Below are 20,695 nucleotides of genomic sequence, written 5' to 3'. Positions count from 1 at the left end.
GCTGCAGTGAACATTGTGGTACATGACTCTTTTAGAATTATGGTTTTCTCAGGGTATATGCCCAGTCGTGGGATTGCTGGATCATAAGATTGATATTTGGTATTGGCACAAGTATGGAAAAATGAACACTTTCTCACATGGCTTGTATTATTTAACTTTAATATTTATGCTTTTTCCAGAGGACAGTTTGAAAGTCTTAAATAGTTTAGAACTTTTGGCTAGAATTCTCCAATTTTAGAGTTTTGCTAAATAAATTGTACATATGAATAAAAAAGTTCATTGTGGTAATGGTTAGAAAACAGAAAAATTTTTTTAATTAAATATCCTTCAGAAGCAGATATAACGTGATATATCTATACACTAAAATACAATGATCCATTAAAAATCTTGGAAATTTAATCTATGATATATTCAATCAAAACTTTATTGTTACAAATCAACAATATATGTGATATTTGTTGATTTAGTATTTCATTATAAATTCTGTAAGTATAACTAAATATTAATATCAATATCTTAATTTCATAGTGAGAGAAAATCAATTAAAATCTTTTCACTTGACAACAATTTGTTACCTGAGATTAGGGTTTCATTTTTATTATGGGATTATTATGGGATTATATGGTTTCTCATTATCCTTTCTTAGTTTTCTGTGTCTTCTAAAATTACCACAATGCATGTGTTAAATTATTCCCTTTTGTAATTAGAAAATATAAATACCATTTATTAAAAAGTAAAGCCGTTCCACATCTTGCCTCTTATTTTCACCAAATGAGTAAGCAATTTACCTTGGTCTTTGTGGCTTCAGCGTTGGAAGCTTCTGTGAGCTTTCAGCTGTGTCTACATTTTCTATGATTATTGCCCAGAGCACTAGAACTGAAGGTAAAGATAAATAAATTGCTCACATTCCTTTAGCTAAGGCTTTCTCTAGATTTAGGAAATAAATTGAACCACCCGTCTGGCTGTTTTGGTCCCTTTGAAGGTGGCTAAAGACTCTCACAGCCAAATTACTCACAGAATCCTCTGCTCTTGATACATGCGGTCGGTGAAATGGATGAAGCCACTTTCTGCTGTCTGGTCATTCCAAATGAAACAGAGCATATATTTTGAGACCTTTATGTTTAAAAGTTTTGTTTAACTGGAGCTTTTCAGAATAAGTATTGTGGTTCTTTTTAATGGGGAATCTGGAGGAAATAAAATGTAATCACCATTATGGCAAACTCTGTGCTAGTTATTTTATGAAATTAAAAAAAAACAAACTTTGCTATAATCTTGTTAGAGGGGTACCATTTTCTTGATTGTATAAGTAGGAAAATGTAACCAGAGTTTATCTGAGTAATACAAGTGTCCATCCAGGAAGTGACAAAAGTAAAATTTACAAATAATTGTTTTTTATTTTTTAAATTTAAACTTCCACAATCTTTTTACACTGGTTGAAAGACTAGGAAAGTGATTGACATGGTTATAATTGTCTCCTTATTTTTCCCCAAATGGGTGAAAAGTCTATCTTGTTGAGTGACAAAAGAAAATAGCCCTGCATCTCCTTTTTTTTTTCCCCGCCTCTGCATTGCCTTTTCCATAAGGCAAGAAGACCAGTTTCTCTTGGAATTTATCTGGAACTACTGTTTTGTATAAACTCAGTTACCTAGGGCAGAAGAATTTAAAGAGGAACTCCTTTTCAGAACACAGAACAAAAGATCACCTTCATTTAAAATCTGGTTTCAGAAGATCCAGGAAATTGCTTAAATGAGATTCTTAACCTTTTATAGAAAATAAACATAATAAGAAGCTTCCCTTAGATGATAATAGTCAATTTTTTGTCTTTAGATTAACCAAAGGAATCGCAGCATATGGGAAGAGTATATACATCAAAGTCAGAACTTGACTCAAGTTGAGAGTCCATTATTTACTGGTCATGCAATCTGTGTATTTTACAAAACTCTTAATCTTTAGTTCTAACATCTGTAAGATAGAAATAATAATTTCTACTTAAAAGATATATAACAAGATGCATGCGAAGGCATCTTCCTGAAATGTTAGATGCTGGATAAATGTGCTATCCCATGATAATCAGAAAATGATAAACCCTTCCCTCCTATGAAAATGATGGTTACAGAAAAGACTTTGTGTTAGAGACTAATTAAGTTTTTTTTTTTTTAACATCCTTATTGGAGTATAATTGCTTTACAATGGTATATTAGTTTCTGCTTTATAACAAAGTGAATCAGCTATACACATACATATATCCCCATTTAAGCTGCCAGAGAAGTGGTTTATATCTGTAACAGCCAGAGGATTCATTTTATTTTGAATGGATAGGCTACATTATGTGATGGTAACAAACAACCCGCTTCCCCTCAAATTTCAGTGGCTTTTAACAACAGAGGTTTATGTATTGTACATGTTTTGTGTCTCTCATGACTCGACTAGGGCAAGTGTTCCAGATCTCCTTGCAGGCTGTGGATGCAGCCACCATTTTAAATGTTGCTCATGGCAGTGGCAATGGAAAAGAGACAGTATGGGAAATTGTCACTAGTTTTTAAAATATTCCAATTTTAACGGCACCTGTCTCTTTTGCTTACATTTCCTTGGCGAAAGCAAGTCTTGCTGCCACACTGACCCTCAGTGGGGCATGGAAGTTCAAGTCTACATATAATGAATAGGTTTATTATTTTACTTTAAAAGGAATTTGTAAATTATATGTCAAAATCACAGCAGTTTTAATTCATAATAGCAAAATATCAATCAATATAATGCATATTTTTTTTTAAAAAGCCCTTTGGGTGCTAAATGTAAAGGGTTTCTGAGACCTAAAAGTTTGAGGACAACTGGCTGAAACTATTCCCTCTCACTGAAATGTCCTTTCCTCTTTCTCTTGTTGCTGCAATTCTGTATGTCCTTTCAGGATGAAATCAAATATTACTTCTATGAAAACTTTCTCAGATTACACTCCAACACCAGGAAAACTTGTTCCTACCATACCATCTATTGCCTTTATCGTTCATTTCTAGCATACAGGTGTAGTGATTTCAGAATTGTTAATCTATATCCCCAGGGGAAACAACTTTCTCGACTAAAGTGTGGAGTGTATGTACTGTTGCTTTGGCATTTAGAATTTCAGACTCCACTTATTTTCAGGGTTAGGTCAGCACCTTTTACCCGCACTCCTGTCAGTGAGGTTGTTTCATACATTTGCAACCCAATTCGATTCTGCATTCTATTTTGGGATCCCTCAGCCTTCTAAATAATATTTTTTAAGTTGTATACATTAAAGTTCACTCTTTGTGCTGTAAAGTTTCATGGATTTTGACAAATGTGTAGCATGTACCCACTGTCATGGTATCATATGGAATAGTTTCACGACACTAAATAATCTCTTGTGCCTCCACTCTGTAACACCTCCCCGCCACACACACATACACACCCACCAAACACACACATACACGAACCTCAAACTCCTGGCAACTACTAATCTGTTTATTATCTCCGTATTTTTGCTTTTTCCAGAATGTCTTATAAATGCATCAGTATATAGCCTTTTCAGGCTGGCTGACTCCCATTAGCAATAGGCATTTATGATTCACCGAAGTCTTACATGGCTTGATAGCTCATTTCTTTTTATTGATGAATAACATTCCATTGGGTGGCTGGGCTACAGTTTGTTTATTCATTTACCTATTCAAGAAGATCTTGGGTGCCTCCATTTTTTGGCAATTATTAATAAAGCAACTATAAACATTTCCATGCAGGCTTTCATGTAGACACACATTTTAAAATTAGTTGGGTAAATATCAACAAGCACAATTACTGGAATGGTATGGTAAGGGTATGCTTAGTTTTGGTCATTTTCCTACATTGGGCTGGTAGGCTTCTGTTATCACACAGGTGACTTCCCTTCATCTCATCTTTTTAATACTTTTACATCTGGAGATCTTCACCTTTCTCTAAGCTCTTCTACCTAGATTCTTAAGCCTGGACTTTTCCTACCATCTATCTAGCTCTTTGGTTTTCTCCCTCTCCTTCAATTCAACAACATGGGTATGGACCCAGCTCGTCCCCAAAGCCTGCGTGGCCCCAAAGCATCCAATTCTAGGGAATCTTCCCCAATGCCTGAGATTTATGGGCCTGAAGAAAATTATGTGTCCTTGCAAATGTCATCTGCTGAGACCCACGACATGGAGACTGGACAGTCCTGATTCTTCCGCAAGCCCCAGAGTAAAACTACTGGCCACGGCTGCAGACAAGAGCACAGAGAAGAAGGAAGAGAAGGTCCTGGTCAAGAAACAGAAGACCAGAACCGCGTTCTCTCAGACGCAGCTGTGTGTGCTCAATGACAGATTTCAGAGGCAGAAATACCTCAGCCTCCAGCAAATGCAAGAACTTTCCAACATTCTGAACCTTAGCTACAAACAGGTTAAGACCTGGTTCCAGAACCAGAGAATGAAACGTAAGAGCTGGCAGAAAAACAACTGGCCAAGGAATAGCAACATTGTGACTCAGGGCCCAGCAACTACAGAATACCCGGGCTTCTATTCCTACCACCAAGGATGCCTGGTGAACTCTTCCGGAAACCTGCCCATGTGGGGGTAACAAGACCTGGAATAACCCAAGTTGGAGCAACCAGAGCTGGAACAGTCAATCCTGGAGCAAACACCCTTGGAACAGTCAGACCTGGTGCCCCCAAGCCTGGAATAACTAGACTTGGAACAATCAATTCAACAACTATGTTGAGGAATTCCTGCAGCCCCAGATCCAGTTCCAGCAAAATTCTCCTGTCAGGCCACCTTGGAAACTGCTGGGGAAAGCTATAACATAATACAGCAAACTGCTAAGTATTTCAATTCCCAACAGCAAATCATGGATTTATTCCCAAATTACTCTCTGAACATACAGCCTGAAGATTTGTAACGATGGCTGTATTATTCAATTTCAATTTGAGCCGTGACTGTATTACTTCCCCAGAAATTTTCTTTTACAATTATGTATCTCTCTGCCTTGATAAGCTGCTTTTCATTGTGCCTTTTGTGTCAATTTGGGGGTGTATGATTGGTGTCTAATCAAAGAGGTTTCAGAAGCATTGGCTTCTATGGACAACATGATAAAAGATGACTGCGGCTATAGATAACTAGTCTATAATACTATTTTTTGGATATCTTTAGGATCTAGAGCCTAACCTCAAGAAGAGGAAGCAAAAGTACAAAGATGTGTGATGAAGGATTATTCATATTTTCTAGGATGGGGAGGCTTTACTTGTTAAGAACCTCAGTTGTTAAGGTGAAGGGTTAAGCTACAATGTGCTTCACTGATTTCCTCTACCCCTTTTTGCTATTTTACTACAACCCCTAATTTTTTCACCACTCTAGTATTTATAGAAAGATGTTTTGATTTGTCCACATCATAATACTACCAGTTGGCTGGTTCGTTTATAAGTACCAATAAATAAAAAAATTACCCATTTAAAAAAAAAAAAAAGAGTATGCTTAGTTTTGTAAGAAACTGCCCAGCTATCTTCCAAAGTGGCTATACCATTTGCACTCCTAACTGCAATGCATTCCTTCTGCTTACCAGCAATCCTTACCAGCAATTAATATTGTCAGGTTTTCTCTATTTTTTTCTTTCTGGTAGTTGTGTAGTGATGTCTCCATAAAATTTTTAAACATCTTTATTGGAGTATAATTGCTTTACAATGTTGTGTTAGTTTCTGCTGTATAACAAAGCGAATCAGCTATACATATACATGTATCCCCATATCCCCTCCCTCTTGCACCTCCCTCCCACCCTCCCTATCCCACCTCTCTAGGTGGTCACAAAGCACTGAGCTGATCTCCCTGTGCTATGCAGCTGCTTTCCACTAGCTACCTATTTTACATTTGGTAGTATATATATTTCAATGCTACTCTCTCACTTCATGCCAGATTACCCTCGCCCCCACTCCGTGTTCTCAAGTCGATTCTCTATGTCTGCATCTTTATTCCTGTCCTGCCCCTAGGTTCATCTGATCCATTTTTTTTTTTAGATTCCGTATATATGTGTTAGCATACGGTATTTGTTTTTCTCTTTCTGATTTATTTCACTCTGTAGGACAGACTCTAGATCCATTCGCCTCACTGCAAATAACTCAATTTCGTTTCTTTCTTATTTTTTTTGAGTTTTTTTTTTTAACATCTTTATTGGAGTATAATTGCTTTACAATGGTGTGTTAGTTTCTGCTTTATAACAAAGTGAATTTCATTTCTTTTTATGGCTAATATTCCATTGTATATATGTGCCACATCTTCTTTATCCATTCATCTGTTGATGGACACTTAGTCCATACATTTTTAATATTGCTTGTTTTGTGTTTATGTGAGAGCCATAATTTTAACTTTCTGAAAAGTACTGACAATTTTACTTCTAGTCTCTCTTTGGTATATAAACCCAACTTTTATGAATGATATGGGAAACAGTCAGAATATGCAATTATATGATCTTCTGAAAAGAATATGGGTATGTATCTGTTTGTGTGTGTGTGTTGATATAAAGCTGTTATTTATCATATTTAGTCAATTCAAGTAGTAGATATATGGATTTAATTAAAAATAAGCAAATTAATTTGATTTTGCTTTATTTTTCTCTGACATCCACCAGTTAGAAGAGGAGACAATAGAGATTAATTCACTAAACCACTGATATTGATTTATTTTCCTCCAAAGCCTTAGGAAAGCACATGCTGTATGAAATTATTGAGGTTATTGTGCAAAGCTGCTGCTGAATCTGAGATACTTGACAGCCACAGAATAAGGAGAAAACTCAGTGTGCTATGTGCTTTGTGCTAAGATAAGTTCAGTTATTTTCAGATCCCTTTCATTTCAGTTGCTATTTAGGATTTATATAATTTGATAACACACTGTTGAGGGCTTATAGATTAACCTGAAATTCATAGACTTTATGGTGAAAAACTTCAAGACATTATAGGCTTACAAGAAACAGTTTTCAGGCTGATAATTATAGAGTTAGGATCAATAGGGTTTTAAATGGAGAGTGATTGGAGTACAAATGTTATTGGGGGGAAAAGGGATAAGTCAATATGAGATTTGGGGGAAGCTCTTACTCCTTTGATTAATATTTCACCATTCTCGTATGAGCTTCAGCACCAAGATAGCAATAAAATAATTCTGTAGTTCTTTTCACCAAAAGAGTCTGGAATTTATTTAAGGAAGTAAGCACGGCTTACTGGCTGCATTTGTTATAAAAAAAATTTTTTTTTAATTAAACTAATTCTTTACGAATTGGCCCAACATGATGCTAGAAAAGAGATAACAGGATGATTTTACTAGAGAGCCACTCAGTATGGGGCCAATCTGACCAATATGTCCCATTATTACCAGCAAAGTGTAGCTCCATTTTTCTCACTACCAAGTCAGACCCCTCAATGCTTAGGAGGTCTCAGCATCCTTTTCCTCTTGTTTGATGAGATGATTGAATGCAGATACAGACAACAACCTGAGTGGTGATGTAAGCTGTTGAGTATTCATTTGATTTTAAGCATCTTAATAACTACAGTATAGAATAATTATATCTCCTAATTTATACATTCATTATACATTACATCTCTGGAAAGCAGAAGAGAGAAAAATAGTACAATCTTAATATCTGGGCTTTGTTGTCACGGAGACAAGAGTTGGAATCATGCTCTGCTGCTTATGATCTTGAGAAAGTTACATAACTTCTTAGAAATTCATTTTGTTCACCTGTAAAATTGAGACGGTAATATTTCTCTAACTGAGTTTTAGTGAGAATTAAATGAAAGGACTAGCACTTTATAATCACTTAAAAAATAATCTCCCTTCTTTCTCAATTTAGTAATTAAAAATCAGTTCTCGAGTACTTCATTGTCACTTGCCTCATGACCTCCTTTTTCTTCAAAAGAAAAAAAAAATAGAATTAGGAAATAATGTTTACAGACTGATTTTATTGGGAAAAAATTAGCAAAAGTAGTATAAGAAATATCCACTCCCCCGGCCACCAAAAGAAACAGACTGATATGTCTTCACGGGAGCATTCTGTCACATCTTTAAGGATCAGATCATTCCAATGCTCTTATCTCTTCCATAGCAGCCAGATTGGACATAAAAAAAGGAGGCAATTAAAAATTCTTTTTAAAGTTGGCATTACCTTGCTACCAAAATGTGACAAAGACTGCACACACATGCAAAAATTATGGATTTATATTACTATAAATATTGATTAAAAATCACAAACAAAATATTAGCAAATAGAATTCAGTAGCCCATTAAAAAACTAATACATCATGACCAATCGGGTTTTATAACAGGAGTACAATATTCGGTCAACATTAGGAAATGTATTAATATAATGTATTATATAGATCTATGTTTTGAAATAAATTATATGATCATATGCTTATATGCTAGAAAATTTTTTTTCAAATTCCACACCAATTCTTGATTTTAAGTGTCAATAAGATTGGAATGAATTGATCCTTCTCAGTATGACAAACTATTTATATCTCAAAAAAAGGACCAGTGTCATGCTCAACAAGGACACACTAAAGTTAGGAATAAGGTAAAAATGCCCACCACTATACATATAGCTTAACATTGTACCAAGATATTAAACAATAAAATTTTATGAAAGAAAGAAGTTAGAAGTATAAGAATTTAAAAGAAGGCAAAGAGATCACTATTTGCATATGACATGATTGTATACCCAGAAAAACCCAAGAGAATCAACTGAAAAAAGATCTTTATATGATAACATAATTCAGTAAGTTTGTGGGGTTAAAAAAAATACACAGATGTCAGCAGCTTTGTCAAGTAGGAACAACAACAACAAAAAACAGTTAAATGATAGAAGTAAATAAAATAAATATTATTGATGAAGATACAATACTCAGGAATAATGAAAGAAATCTGCAAAATCTTCATGGGAGAAACTTGGAAACAGTTATTTTATCACTTTAATGCTATGCTGATAAAATAACACTTGATATCCTAGGGATTCTAAAGTTCACATGTAAAAACAAATAAGAAATATTAGGAAAGCAACCTCGGGGGAGAAGGAGGAAGAATACAGAGAAAGAATTAGTCTTAAAACAAATTACTAAAATATAGTACTGGTGTTTGGATAGATCAATAGGACAATAGTCTATGGAATAACTGAGTTGTGAAGCAGACAGCTATAAAAGATAACGTTGGATCCATGTTTCACATTACACATTAGTATAAACTTTAAATTAAACAAGTATTTAAATGTGAAAAATAAACCATACAAGTTTAGAAGACTACATGGGAGGGTTTCTCTATAATTTTGGAGTGAGGGTGCCCGTTCTAACTTACTCAAAAGGAAAAAATGGTAAATTTGATTACTTAAACAGTACAAAGTTTCGCAAGGTAAAAAAAAAATTATATATATATATATATATATACATAATATATATACATGGCAAAGTTAAAAGACAATCAACAAATTGGAAAAAATTTGCAACTCATAACACAGGAGAAAAAGACGCTCTACAGGAAGTTGAGAAGAAGAATATTAATAACCTCCAAAAGAAAAATGAGCTAGGGATGTAAACACAGAGCTCATAGAAAAAGTACAAATGTCCCTTAAACATGTAAAAAGCTGCTAAATCTCACTTATGATAAAAGAACTGCAAATTAAAACTAAATTTCAGTACCAGATTTCATTTTTCAGATCAACAAAAAACCCAAAAGTTTGGCAACAGCCATTTTGGTGAGGTTATGGGAAAATAGACTCATTTCATTTTTCTCAGGTGACACTGCAGAATAGTACAATGGCTAACAAGGTAATTTGGCAATTTCTCTCTAAATGAGAAATGCTTTACCTTTTGATTCAGCAATACCACTCCTTGGAATTTATTCAACAGATGTATCTGCACATGTATAAGACGGTATGTACACAAGATTACTCATCCGGTATTGTAATAGCAAAACATTAGAAACAAGCCAAGATTCCATCAACAGGAGAATGGTTAAGTGTTCTATGGTACATCGACAAGATGAAATACTATGTCGTTGTAGGAAATAGAGATGAAATTCTCTATTTACATATATGAACAGTTTTATGAGATATAAGTGAAAAAAAGCAAGATTCAGATCAAAGCATATGATATTTTTTGATGTACAAGAGGAAACTTAGAATATGTGTTCATATGTTCTTATACTTGCATAGAAACACTGGAGGGATACATAACAATTAAAAGTTGTATGCAGCTGGAGATGTGGTGTGGGTCTGAGGATAGAAGTAAGATTGAGATATTTTACAGATGAGCTTTTTTTTTTTTTAAACTTCTTTAAACCACATGAATATTTCTTATTAAAAATGTTTTTCATTTTGGGTCTTGACAATACTTCTTTCCACCAATATCTGGGGTCAAATATTTAGGCTTGTGTATTGTCCCCTGGAAAATGCAAAAGTGACCCTACACTCACTGATCCCTTCACACACATTTCACCTTTGAAAGTGGAATTATTTAATGATGTTCTCTGGCTATTCAGACCCCAGGAAACAAAAAGCCTGCTTTTGCCTTGTATATTCCCCTGTTGAGTTTCCATCTGAGTGATAGAATGCTCTGGGTTTACCTGTGTTTGCAGGCAGAAAACAACAGCAAGCATCCAGCACTCATTTTCCAATATATTTCCTTCTCCACTGAATCTTGAAAAGGTTCCTCCAGGTAAAACTGGTTAGGCTTCTTTGGTGCTTTCCAAAGATGTCAGATGCAGGCTACAGCCATTGAGTTTTGTTTTGTTTTGTTTTTAATTGATTGAAGTATAGCACTGGGCTCCCTGACTACCATCTCCTTTCTGAGAGTCTGTATCGTTAAATATTAAGAGAGAATGAACATGTTGCTAATGTTGACAATCAGCTACTTTTTACTGTTTAACCACACATGGTCACAAATAAAAAGTGAAGGACTATTCTGAGTATGGTTAATGGGAAGTAAGCACTAAGACATGAAGGGTGCTGCAACCACTATCTGAAGAAAAAGAATTCACTCAATATGATTTCTTACCTTCATTTCAAATTCCCTCTCATTCTATATGAAATATTGAGTTAAGAGATGAAATAAATTCTTGTGACACTTCCCTTAAGAGTTCCCTTAAAAAGAAAAAGAGTCTTCTCTAAAAGAAAATTATTTTGCAATTATTCATGGAGTGCTTCATAATTCCCATAATTCTTTCTGAAGTTGCAAAAGCAGACGCCCAGATATATAGCAAATATCTAAAATAAAATGTTGTAACTGTTATAATTCCTCTGTTAATTAACACCTCTGTTAATACAAGAAAAATGTGATATAGGTTATGGTAAAATAAGAACCATGAATAAGAGTCACTGAGTTTCTCTGTATCAATTAGGGTAAATCAGGAAAGTAGTCTGCAATGAAGAATCTCTTACGGAAATTAAAGTTTATACAATTTGAGGGAAAATGGGCTTCAGAGGGAAGTTGGAGGAACAGAGGAAAGTCACTAATGAGCTCTCTTGAAACAGGGGCACTGGAGGATAGGGTGGAGTTTGCAGGGAGATCTGGAATTCAGGCGTGTCCAGCCCATGGGGTTAGACTACAAAGGGAAGTGGTAGAAAAGTCTGTGGAAAGCTAGTTCCTCCCAATCTTGTTGCTGTTGGTCAGCAGAACTAGCAGTTGGGAAAAAGAGGGGACACAGGACAGGAGAGGAAGAGAATAAACTGGGATTCACTAGCACCTCTATATCTGTCTTCTACTGCAGGGAAGAGCAAGGATAAACTCAAACTTGCATGCACCTCCATGCCTGTCTCTCACTCCATCTAACCATGACAGCCTCAGAGAGTAATGGCTGCCAACACACTCTGCTTCCCAAATCTCACATAAATTTCACTTTTGCACCAATGGTACACCTGGACCATACAGGGAAGTGGATTCTTAGAAATGCAGTGTCAGCTTAGCCAACTTGACACTGAATGATAGCACCACACAGTACAATTCAATCAACAGGTACTGAGTACTTACTCTGCATCAGGTACTAATCTTATGTTCAGAGGTGAAAGTCACTCTCTATCCTCATCAAATAAACCATTTATTAAGGGGACAAAATATGGGGAAAAAATATTGTAATCAGGGTGGGAAGAGTAACTGTCTAACACTGATGGTTGGGTAACTCAACACTATACTCAACCCATTTCTCTCTGGCTCATTATCTCTACCAGAGAAGATGAAAAAACTAATATCAGTTTGACAGCCTCTTTTGTAGCTAGGAGTAATCACGTGAAAAAATTATTGCAAATTGGATCTAACTGGAATTCTGTTTGGTGCTTTGGAAAGGCATTGATTTGTTCTGATGATGGGAGAAAGCACAGCTGTACACCCTTTCTGGCTTTGAATGTGGATGTGAAGTCTGATACTTTAGTGACCATCTTTCAAGTATGAGAGAAAAGCCAAGAGAATTTCAAAGATGCTGGCCTTGACGTTGCTGATCCACTAAATGCCAACAGACTTCACATTCTAGATTTCTTAATTAGTATGAAAAAACAAACTCATATTTATTTAAGCCCTTGTGCTTTGAGTGTCCCATTACTTGCAGTTAAATGCATCCCTAACTACTTCCTCTATAGAAATAGCTATAGTAAAGAAAAGAGAAAATAAAATCAAGAACAGCTTCCCTAAGGAAGACACAGATGAATTGCTTGTTTAATGTCAAGGTGGATAAAGATAGACAATTTTACCCAGGTATGTAAATACAAAACAACACAATATATAAGCAGGTATTTTATTACATTAAGGCAAAGATGTTTTCCACAGTTCCTCCATGTCCCAGGAAGTTCAGTATATACCTTCCAGCTGAAAATTAAGGGAAATAAACAGAACCTAATGCTTTTAAACCTTCCCTAATGGCATTGAGATCTGAGTAGAGCAATATTCAGTGGACATTCCATCGTTGATATTGGATGAGTGCTTTGGAGAGAAACATTCAGGACTAGAAATTGCTGGTGAGAACAATGGACTACTATTGGCTAAAGTGTAAATGAGAGAAAATCAGCTAGGGACTGTAGTCAGTAGCCTAAAACATATAATATTTGTTGGTATGTGTGCCAGCACTTCTTTATGCATCAAAGACAGACATTTTATTTTCTCACTAGAGTCATCTGCTGATCCCAGACTCGCCTTCAGAATCCTTCTCAACACAGGACTTCAGCTAGTCACTATCAGTTAGAATTGGTATGTGAGAAAAAAAATTACTTGCAGTCATGATCTTGAAATATTATCAGAGATCTGACTTGAAAAATGAAAACCTTAGGGTAATCCTTACATTTCAGATTAATATAGAAACATAGGCATGTTTGGGCTAAAAGAAGAGTTTAATGGTGAAAGGCTTTTGTATCTGATAGTTCTGGGTTTGAATTCTGAATTTTGGATGCTGGTCAGGGGAATTTATCTCTCAGTTTGCACCCTCTTTAAAAATGGGGTACAAATACCTAACTCATAAATATATTGTAAGTAATAATTTATGTGAAAATATTATCTGTAAAATATCTGTGATGATGATAATAATGAGTCAGATCTTTTTAATTGAACTCAAGGAGGAAAAAGCAGTTGCGAGTATCAGATCACACTTTCATCAAATGGAAATTCTTGGACCATATCTAATTTGAATGGCATTTAAGAATATATATGAAATTTACTCAGAAGAACCAAAAGGTAGAGAAGCAACTCAAAACTGCAAAACAGAAATACCACATTCCTTGGATTAAATATTTTTAAAAGGCTGTTTTAAGGGTAGAGGTACTAGGTCTTTGAAATGTGCGATTATTATGCAGAAAAGGATTAATGTGTCTGTCTTCACCTTGAATTTCTAACATTTAAATTTCTAGTTAGGTATATGACCAGCAATCCCTTCTACTTTCATCAAACATGTCCCACTAAGGGATAGATCCAGATTTTGTGAGATCTCAAGCACATACAATTTGTGTGTCTTTCTTTCATGAAAGGAATGCAAAAATTACAAATATAAAATTAGGTTTGAAAATGAATATTCAAGTAAAATAAGAAAAGAAATCACAATAAATTACTGTAATAAATGACTCAGGCCCCTTTTTCTGAGATCTCTTTAGGCAACTTACAAGTAATTCTTAGAGATGTTTTCTGGTTGCTACCTGGCTTTTCATACCTGAAACACTGCCCAACTCTTAACAACTCCCTGAAACACTGCCCAACTCTTATCAACTCCCAGCACTCACCGGGGCAGGAGGCAGTGGGGACACTGAAGCTGAAGATTCATCAAATTCACAGCAAATCTACCTCTGGTTCCATTCTAAGTCATTCTGGGTCATAATGAACTAGCAAAGCAATAGCAAATTCAGTTCTTACTGCATTTGAATGTTTTTCTTTAAGCATTATGCATTTTTTTTGGATGCAGACAATTTTTAAAGTCTTTATTGAATTTGTTACAATACAGTTTCTGTTTTATGTTTTTGGTTTTTTGGCCACGAGGCATGTGGGATCTTAGTTCCCCGACCAGGGATCGAAACTGCACCCCCTGCATTGGAAGGTGAAGTCTTAACCACTGGACTGCCAGAGAAGTCCCATTAAGCATTGTACATTGGCAACCAAATTTAAAATAACTGCCTAGTCTACTTTTTAGTAACTTAGTCCTTCTAGAGGAGTTGTTTTCAACACTAGCCACACAAAATGATCCAGGGCACTGTTAAAAAATACCAGTGCCGGGGCCTCACTCCAAGAGTTTCTGATATAACTGGTCCTACTGGGGCCTAAGAATCAGTATTTAAAAGCTCTTGAGGTAGTTCTTCTGTGAAGCCAGGGTTAAGAATCACTGACCTAGGGAGTTGAAAGATTCTAAAATATTTATCATGTTTGTTTAATAAAATCTGCATTGTAACTGGTGGTTGAAAATTAAACAGTATATATCTATTAATTTCAGATTGCTGAAAAGATCAAACTGTATACAGATACTAAGTGCCCACTTAAGAATGACCCAAACAGAGGAGAGAGGAGGGACAGAAAGGAAATTTGGAAAACTTCCTATTTTCTTTTGCCCTAGAAAATAGGAATCAGACAAATAAGAAAGGACACAATACATATTGATACACTTTTGTCGACTACAGTCACAAACTAAAAAGGGAACATTTAAAAATAAATGAAAAAGAAAAGCACTGAGCAAGGTAATGGAATATGAGTAGATGTTAAATATTCCTGGATGACTCAAAATTGCTAGTTGTAGCACATCTGTAGGTGGGTTTTTTTTTTTTTTTTCAGACATCAAATTAATCTGACAGCATGACAGGTTATGACATGATAAGTTCTGTCATTTTTATTTTTCTTTCTTCCTTCTCTATCTGTTTTGTTTAATAGCAAACATGAATTTTCCTGGACACTACTGTAGCAATTATCATTCAGTCTATCAAGAGGAAGACAGGATGGCAAAATAATTAAATAAAATAAAACTGCAGTTCAATATAAGGTAAAAAAAGAAATTACTTGTCCCACTTAAAAAAAAAAAAGTAGAAAGTCAGTTTGGGAAAGAATAAAAAAAAATCTCCTATTTTTGATATTCAGTGTGATTCCATTTAGCTCCAGAGTTGGCAAAGACTGAAAGGGAAAAATGGTGTCTGTACAGATCAAAATAGAGTCAAGAAAATGACCTAATTTAGTTGTTTTCAAAATTTCTTTTTGCTCTGGAATCCTTTATTTCAACAAAATCTTTGTCAAAAGCTCAATGTGGAAAACGAAAATAACAGAGTTGGCCTGGGTGAGAAGAAACTCGGGAAAGTTGAGATAAGACCCTTGGTGGGTTGGGATGAAAGTGCCTCATGACTTTTACACTTTCAGCAACCCTTGTAGCACATCCTCAGAGCCATAAGAAAGATGTGGAAAACAGTTTGAAAGCCACTAATCCAGAGAATTCAGATTCCAGATTCTGCTGCTAACAAAAGAGCCTTTTTTTAAAGAGAAGATGATCTTTTTCACTGGTAACAATAGATATAAGCAAATAGTGATTTTTTAAAAAAAATTTTACTAATGTGCAAACTCTATGACTCTAAAATAATCCATTAAAATGTGGAACCGAATTTGTGGCACATTTACTGAGCACCTCTATATGTTAAGAGTTCTACTAGAAGCTACAGGTATCAAGGACTAAGTAAAATGAAGGAGTGGGTAGAAAAGGAAGGGAGAAAGATCTTTTAATCAATTTTATTTATTGACTATTGTTTGACCATCTATTGTGTGCCAGACACTGTTCTAGACACTTTAAAAAAATAAAAACAAAAACATAAAATTTCCTAACAACAAATAAGCCCTCCAAAAACTTATGTTCCATCATAGGAAGATAAAAAATAAATAATTAACACTAGGAATAAGTGAGAAGGTGACATCCATGGAGTAAAAGGGTTTGGGAATGCTGGAGGTATAGTTACAATTTCAAATAGGGAGATCACGCTAAGTCTTCTTGAGATGGCACATTTGAGAAAGACCTGAAGTAGAGAAAGGAGTAAACTATGAGGATATCTGAGAACACTATTCCAAGCAGAGGAAAGAACCAGTAGATAGGCCCTGTGTTGAGAGAGAGTTCTGTTGGAGGATTGGTGTGGTAACTAACATGATTTAAGAGAAAGATTAGTAGGACCTGGGGTCAGAAAAGTAAAGCGGTATGGATGGAGTGTGGTTAATCACACAGACCCCATAGACCATTGTATAGCTATTACTCTGAATGAAATTGTGACCTAATCCAAGGATTTGAGCAGAGGAGTGATAAGCTTTGACTTTCATACTAAAAGGATTATTCTAGTTGCTGTGCTGAGATTAGGTAGGGCTTGGGGACAGGGTCAAGTATGGAAGCAAGAGGGCCATTTAGAAGGCCATTTGCAATAGCATAAGTGTGAAAATGAGGGTGGTTTAGATTAGGGAGGTGAAGAGATTTAGAAGTATTTTTGGATTTTTTAAGATGGAGATAATAGAATTTCATGGTCAACTGAATGGATGGATGGTATGAGAGAAAGAGTCAGGAGCCAAGGATTACTCCAAGATTTTTGGCCAGGGAAATTGGAATAATGGATCTCTCAATGCTTTTGCTCATTTTACTTCTTCCACTGATGATGCTTTCCCTTTAGTTTCTCCATTTTAAAATCCTATCAGTCTTTCAGGTAATGACTAATATGCTCTTTGCTTCCAGAAACCTTTCCTGTTCTCTCAAGATGAAAAGATTGTCTTTCTTTTCATACAGCCGCAGTCTTTTTTGATGCCTTTCTCATGGTATATATCAATACCAACTTCATATTAGAACTTTTTGTGATGCTGTCTAGCTTTCCTACTAGACCGCCAGTATTTTCAGCAGAGGAAATAAAAGTTGATAACAAGCATGGTCCCTGACATATAAGAGGGGCACAATATTAATGCATAAATGACATTTTCCGGAATATATTTGTGAGTTGAAATGTGGCCTTTTTTCATTCATCTGTATCCCTTTATTTACATTGGTGGTTACTTTTTTCACAACAGTTATAACCAGAATATAGATTCAATGGAGGACAAGGATAAGTTACTAAGGCTAATAGTTTGACAAAGAAGAGATGATGGTGGCTATTTTAATTTTGTGAAGAAAAGGGCAATCACAGGAAGTGGAGGAAAACCTATTTTATTGAACACTTACTGTTAGGTGTCAAGTGCTTTATGTCTGATCCTCTTTTACCCTCAAAAGTGTGTATAAGCTATGTGCTCAGTATTTCCATTTTGCAGGTAAGAGAGATGATAATCAAAGAAGTGAAATAACCTTCCAAAAGTCACATAATTCATGTGGTACAGGGACTCAAGTCCTTTGATCCTCGAATCTATGCCTTTTCCTTTTGTATCACACTGCCTCTCCAGATCTTTGGACCTTCTTTCCATGCTATAAATTCAATGAAAATGTTTTGAAGGTTTATTTTATTTAAATTCAAATTTATGGAAAATTTAAAGTCAAGTAAACAACTCTGCATACAGGGTCTGGAGCAACTGAAGGTTACCGGGGAACTTATTGTGAAGGGCACTGCAGGCTTCAGGTCAGGAAGCAAAAGTATAAGACTCCATGGTAGTTGGCAAACACAAAGAATTATTTACATAAGCCCCACCTCCCTGCTAAGAAAGTTCACCATAACATGGAAAGAAAATTACTTCTAATTAGAAGTAATAAAGTGGTTCTTAAGCAGTTGACTTGCTTTTCACACTCCTTTCCAGGAAATATCTCTAGAAGCCCTAAAGCTGTTTTGATTCTGAATGTGTTTATTTTAATAAAGCTACTTTTTAAATGATCATACAGAATAGTAAGTTTTGAAAGACAGAACCTTCTCTGTTATAGCCCTGAAATTCAGAACAAAGTTGAGCAGTAAACTGATATTCAGAGAAGGTGTAAAAATAGAATCTTGGATCCCTCCTGGGCATTAGTATCATTTTTTTTTCCTACAGAAGAAAGGAACTTTCTGTTACCTCATAGTCTCTCCATCAGCAACTGAGATCAAAGGAAAATAATCTTTTTTTAAGTTGGCATGGGAAATGTAGCCAGAAATTTGGCCAAAGTTTTGCCTTAGATTGGTTTAAGGCTGAGCTCAATCTGAGATGTTGAGAAGAGGGGAAATTTGCCATTTCCTGAAAATGCAAACTATAGTAATGATTCATCTTTTAACTAAATGCATTAAGGGCATACTCTGTGTCGAGGCCTGTGGCCAATAATTGGGATCCAGAGATAAAACAAAGAGTCCCCATCCTCAAGGGGCTCTGTCTATCTGTTAGGTGAGTTACATGTAGAAATTTGGAGACTTGGGAGATAACAGGCTGGAGGTGGTTTAACTTACTTGGGTCATTTAATACAAGGCTTATACTTTTATAAGAAGAAAGTTTCCCTTCCCAAACTCGAAAGGAAAGGAAAACACTAAATGCTTAGGACATGTATATTAAATAAATTATTCAACTTTAGAAGTTCACACTTGAAGGAGTTAATGTAAGAACTGCCATCCTGAAGCATTAGGAAGAGTGGATCTCTCCCTAATCCTGCAATAGAATCACAGAAGCTCCATGGGTATGACCATGGAATTTCTATTTTTAAAAAATCTTCCAGATGATTCTAATGCTCAGCCAAGAATGAAAACCATTGATTAAGCCACACAGGAGACAGGGATTTCCGGCAAAGAAGAGACAAGTAGGTAGAGAAAAATATTCAATTTTGGTTGGGGTTCTAGGGAAATTGGGAAAAAAAGACAAAAGGAGACTAAAAAGTGGAAAAGGGTGAGGAAAGACAAAGAAAGAGAAAGATATGAATTCATGTTCTTGTTCCTGAAACAATGGCACGATTGTTTCTGATCCTCTCTCTTTTTGTGGATTCATTTTACCAAGCAGATTCCTGTATTTGATTAAACCTTAATCTTTCCTTAAGAATGGGGATTTACGGCTGATTTGTCTTTGTATTCTTTCCAGTGAGCCATTCCCCCTTTATCTGAACCCTCCTGGAGAACAGCATAGCAATTGGAAAACACATAAGCTCCTTTCTCAAATGTTGACGTATTTGTTACATGCCCACACACACACGTACACACATCTGTCTGTCTGTCTGTCTCTCTATCTATAGAAAGAGAGCGAGAAAACACCCACCTATTCTGTGCTGTAACTTCACATTCTTAGGAGGAGGCTGTGTATCCATCAAGTGAAGATGAACTCTACTGTTATTGGTTGAATTATGTCCCCACAAATGGAATATGTTGAAGTCCTAATCCCTAGTACCTGTGACTGTGACCTCATTTTGAAGCCAAGCGGGAACCTTTGGGGCTCCTGGGCACGGAAGCCTTTTTGTCCCCCATTTCTTGTAGGCAAGACTCCAGCCTCCATGACTTTCCCTGAGTTCCAAAGGGCAGATTCAAACAGTTGCTCATCAAGGGAGAAGCAGCCATGAAACCACCTGAGGCAAGATTAAAGGGACCAGAGAAGCTCATCAAGATTAGGAGACCGACCACCTGAAATCCTGCACATACCTTAATCTTGTCAGCAAGCCCACTCTTGAACCTTTTCCATTAAATTCCACACGAAACTCCCCTGGATTGGGACGCAAAGTTTTTCGAGGCAGGAGCCCTCCGTGTATCCCTTTGCCTGGCAAAGCAATAAAGCTATCCTTTTCTACTTCACCCAGACGTCTGTCTCTGAGATTCGATGCAGCACCAGTGCACGGAGAGACTGAGCTTTTGGCATCATTTTGGAAATAGAGTCTTTGTACATGTAATCAAGTCAAGATGAGGTCATTAGGGTAAGCCTTAATCCAATATTACTTGTGTCTGTATAAGAAGGGAAGACAGAGACATAGACAGACACACACAAGGAGAATGTCATGTGATTACAGAGGCAGAGATTGAAGTATTGAAGCTGCAAGTCAAGGAACATCTGGGGCTACCAGAAGCTGGAAGAGGCAAAGAAGTTTTTTTCTCCTGGAGGCTTTGGAGGGAACATAGCCCTCTGCCAACACTTTAATTTCAAACTCTAGCCCCCAGAATGGTGAAAGAATAAATTTCTATTGTTTTAAGTCACCACATTTGTAGCACTTTATTACAGCAGTTTTAGGAAACTATACACCTACCTTTACATGATAGGAAATGGATATCATCTACCTTATTAGGCAGTGGATGAAATCCATAGAGATTTATCTTAAAAAATGAAGAAAATGTGTCC

At 35.9% G+C, this 20,695-nt stretch overlaps 1 pseudogene across 1 annotated transcript; it reads left to right on the top strand.

Annotated features, from left to right (window-relative positions):
- Positions 1–1,586: 1,586 nt before the first annotated feature.
- On the top strand, positions 1,587–8,446 carry LOC309667768 (homeobox protein NANOG pseudogene; annotated as a pseudogene). The gene has a single exon. The product of its transcript is annotated as a homeobox protein NANOG pseudogene (transcript).
- Positions 8,447–20,695: the final 12,249 nt, after the last annotated feature.

Source organism: Balaenoptera physalus (assembly GCF_965194825.1).
Source record: "Balaenoptera physalus genome assembly, chromosome: 10".
In the NCBI taxonomy this organism is placed as follows: Eukaryota; Metazoa; Chordata; class Mammalia; order Artiodactyla; family Balaenopteridae; genus Balaenoptera; species Balaenoptera physalus.
Note: the sequence above shows the minus strand (reverse complement) of the source record. Positions and strands in the feature narration are given on the sequence as shown.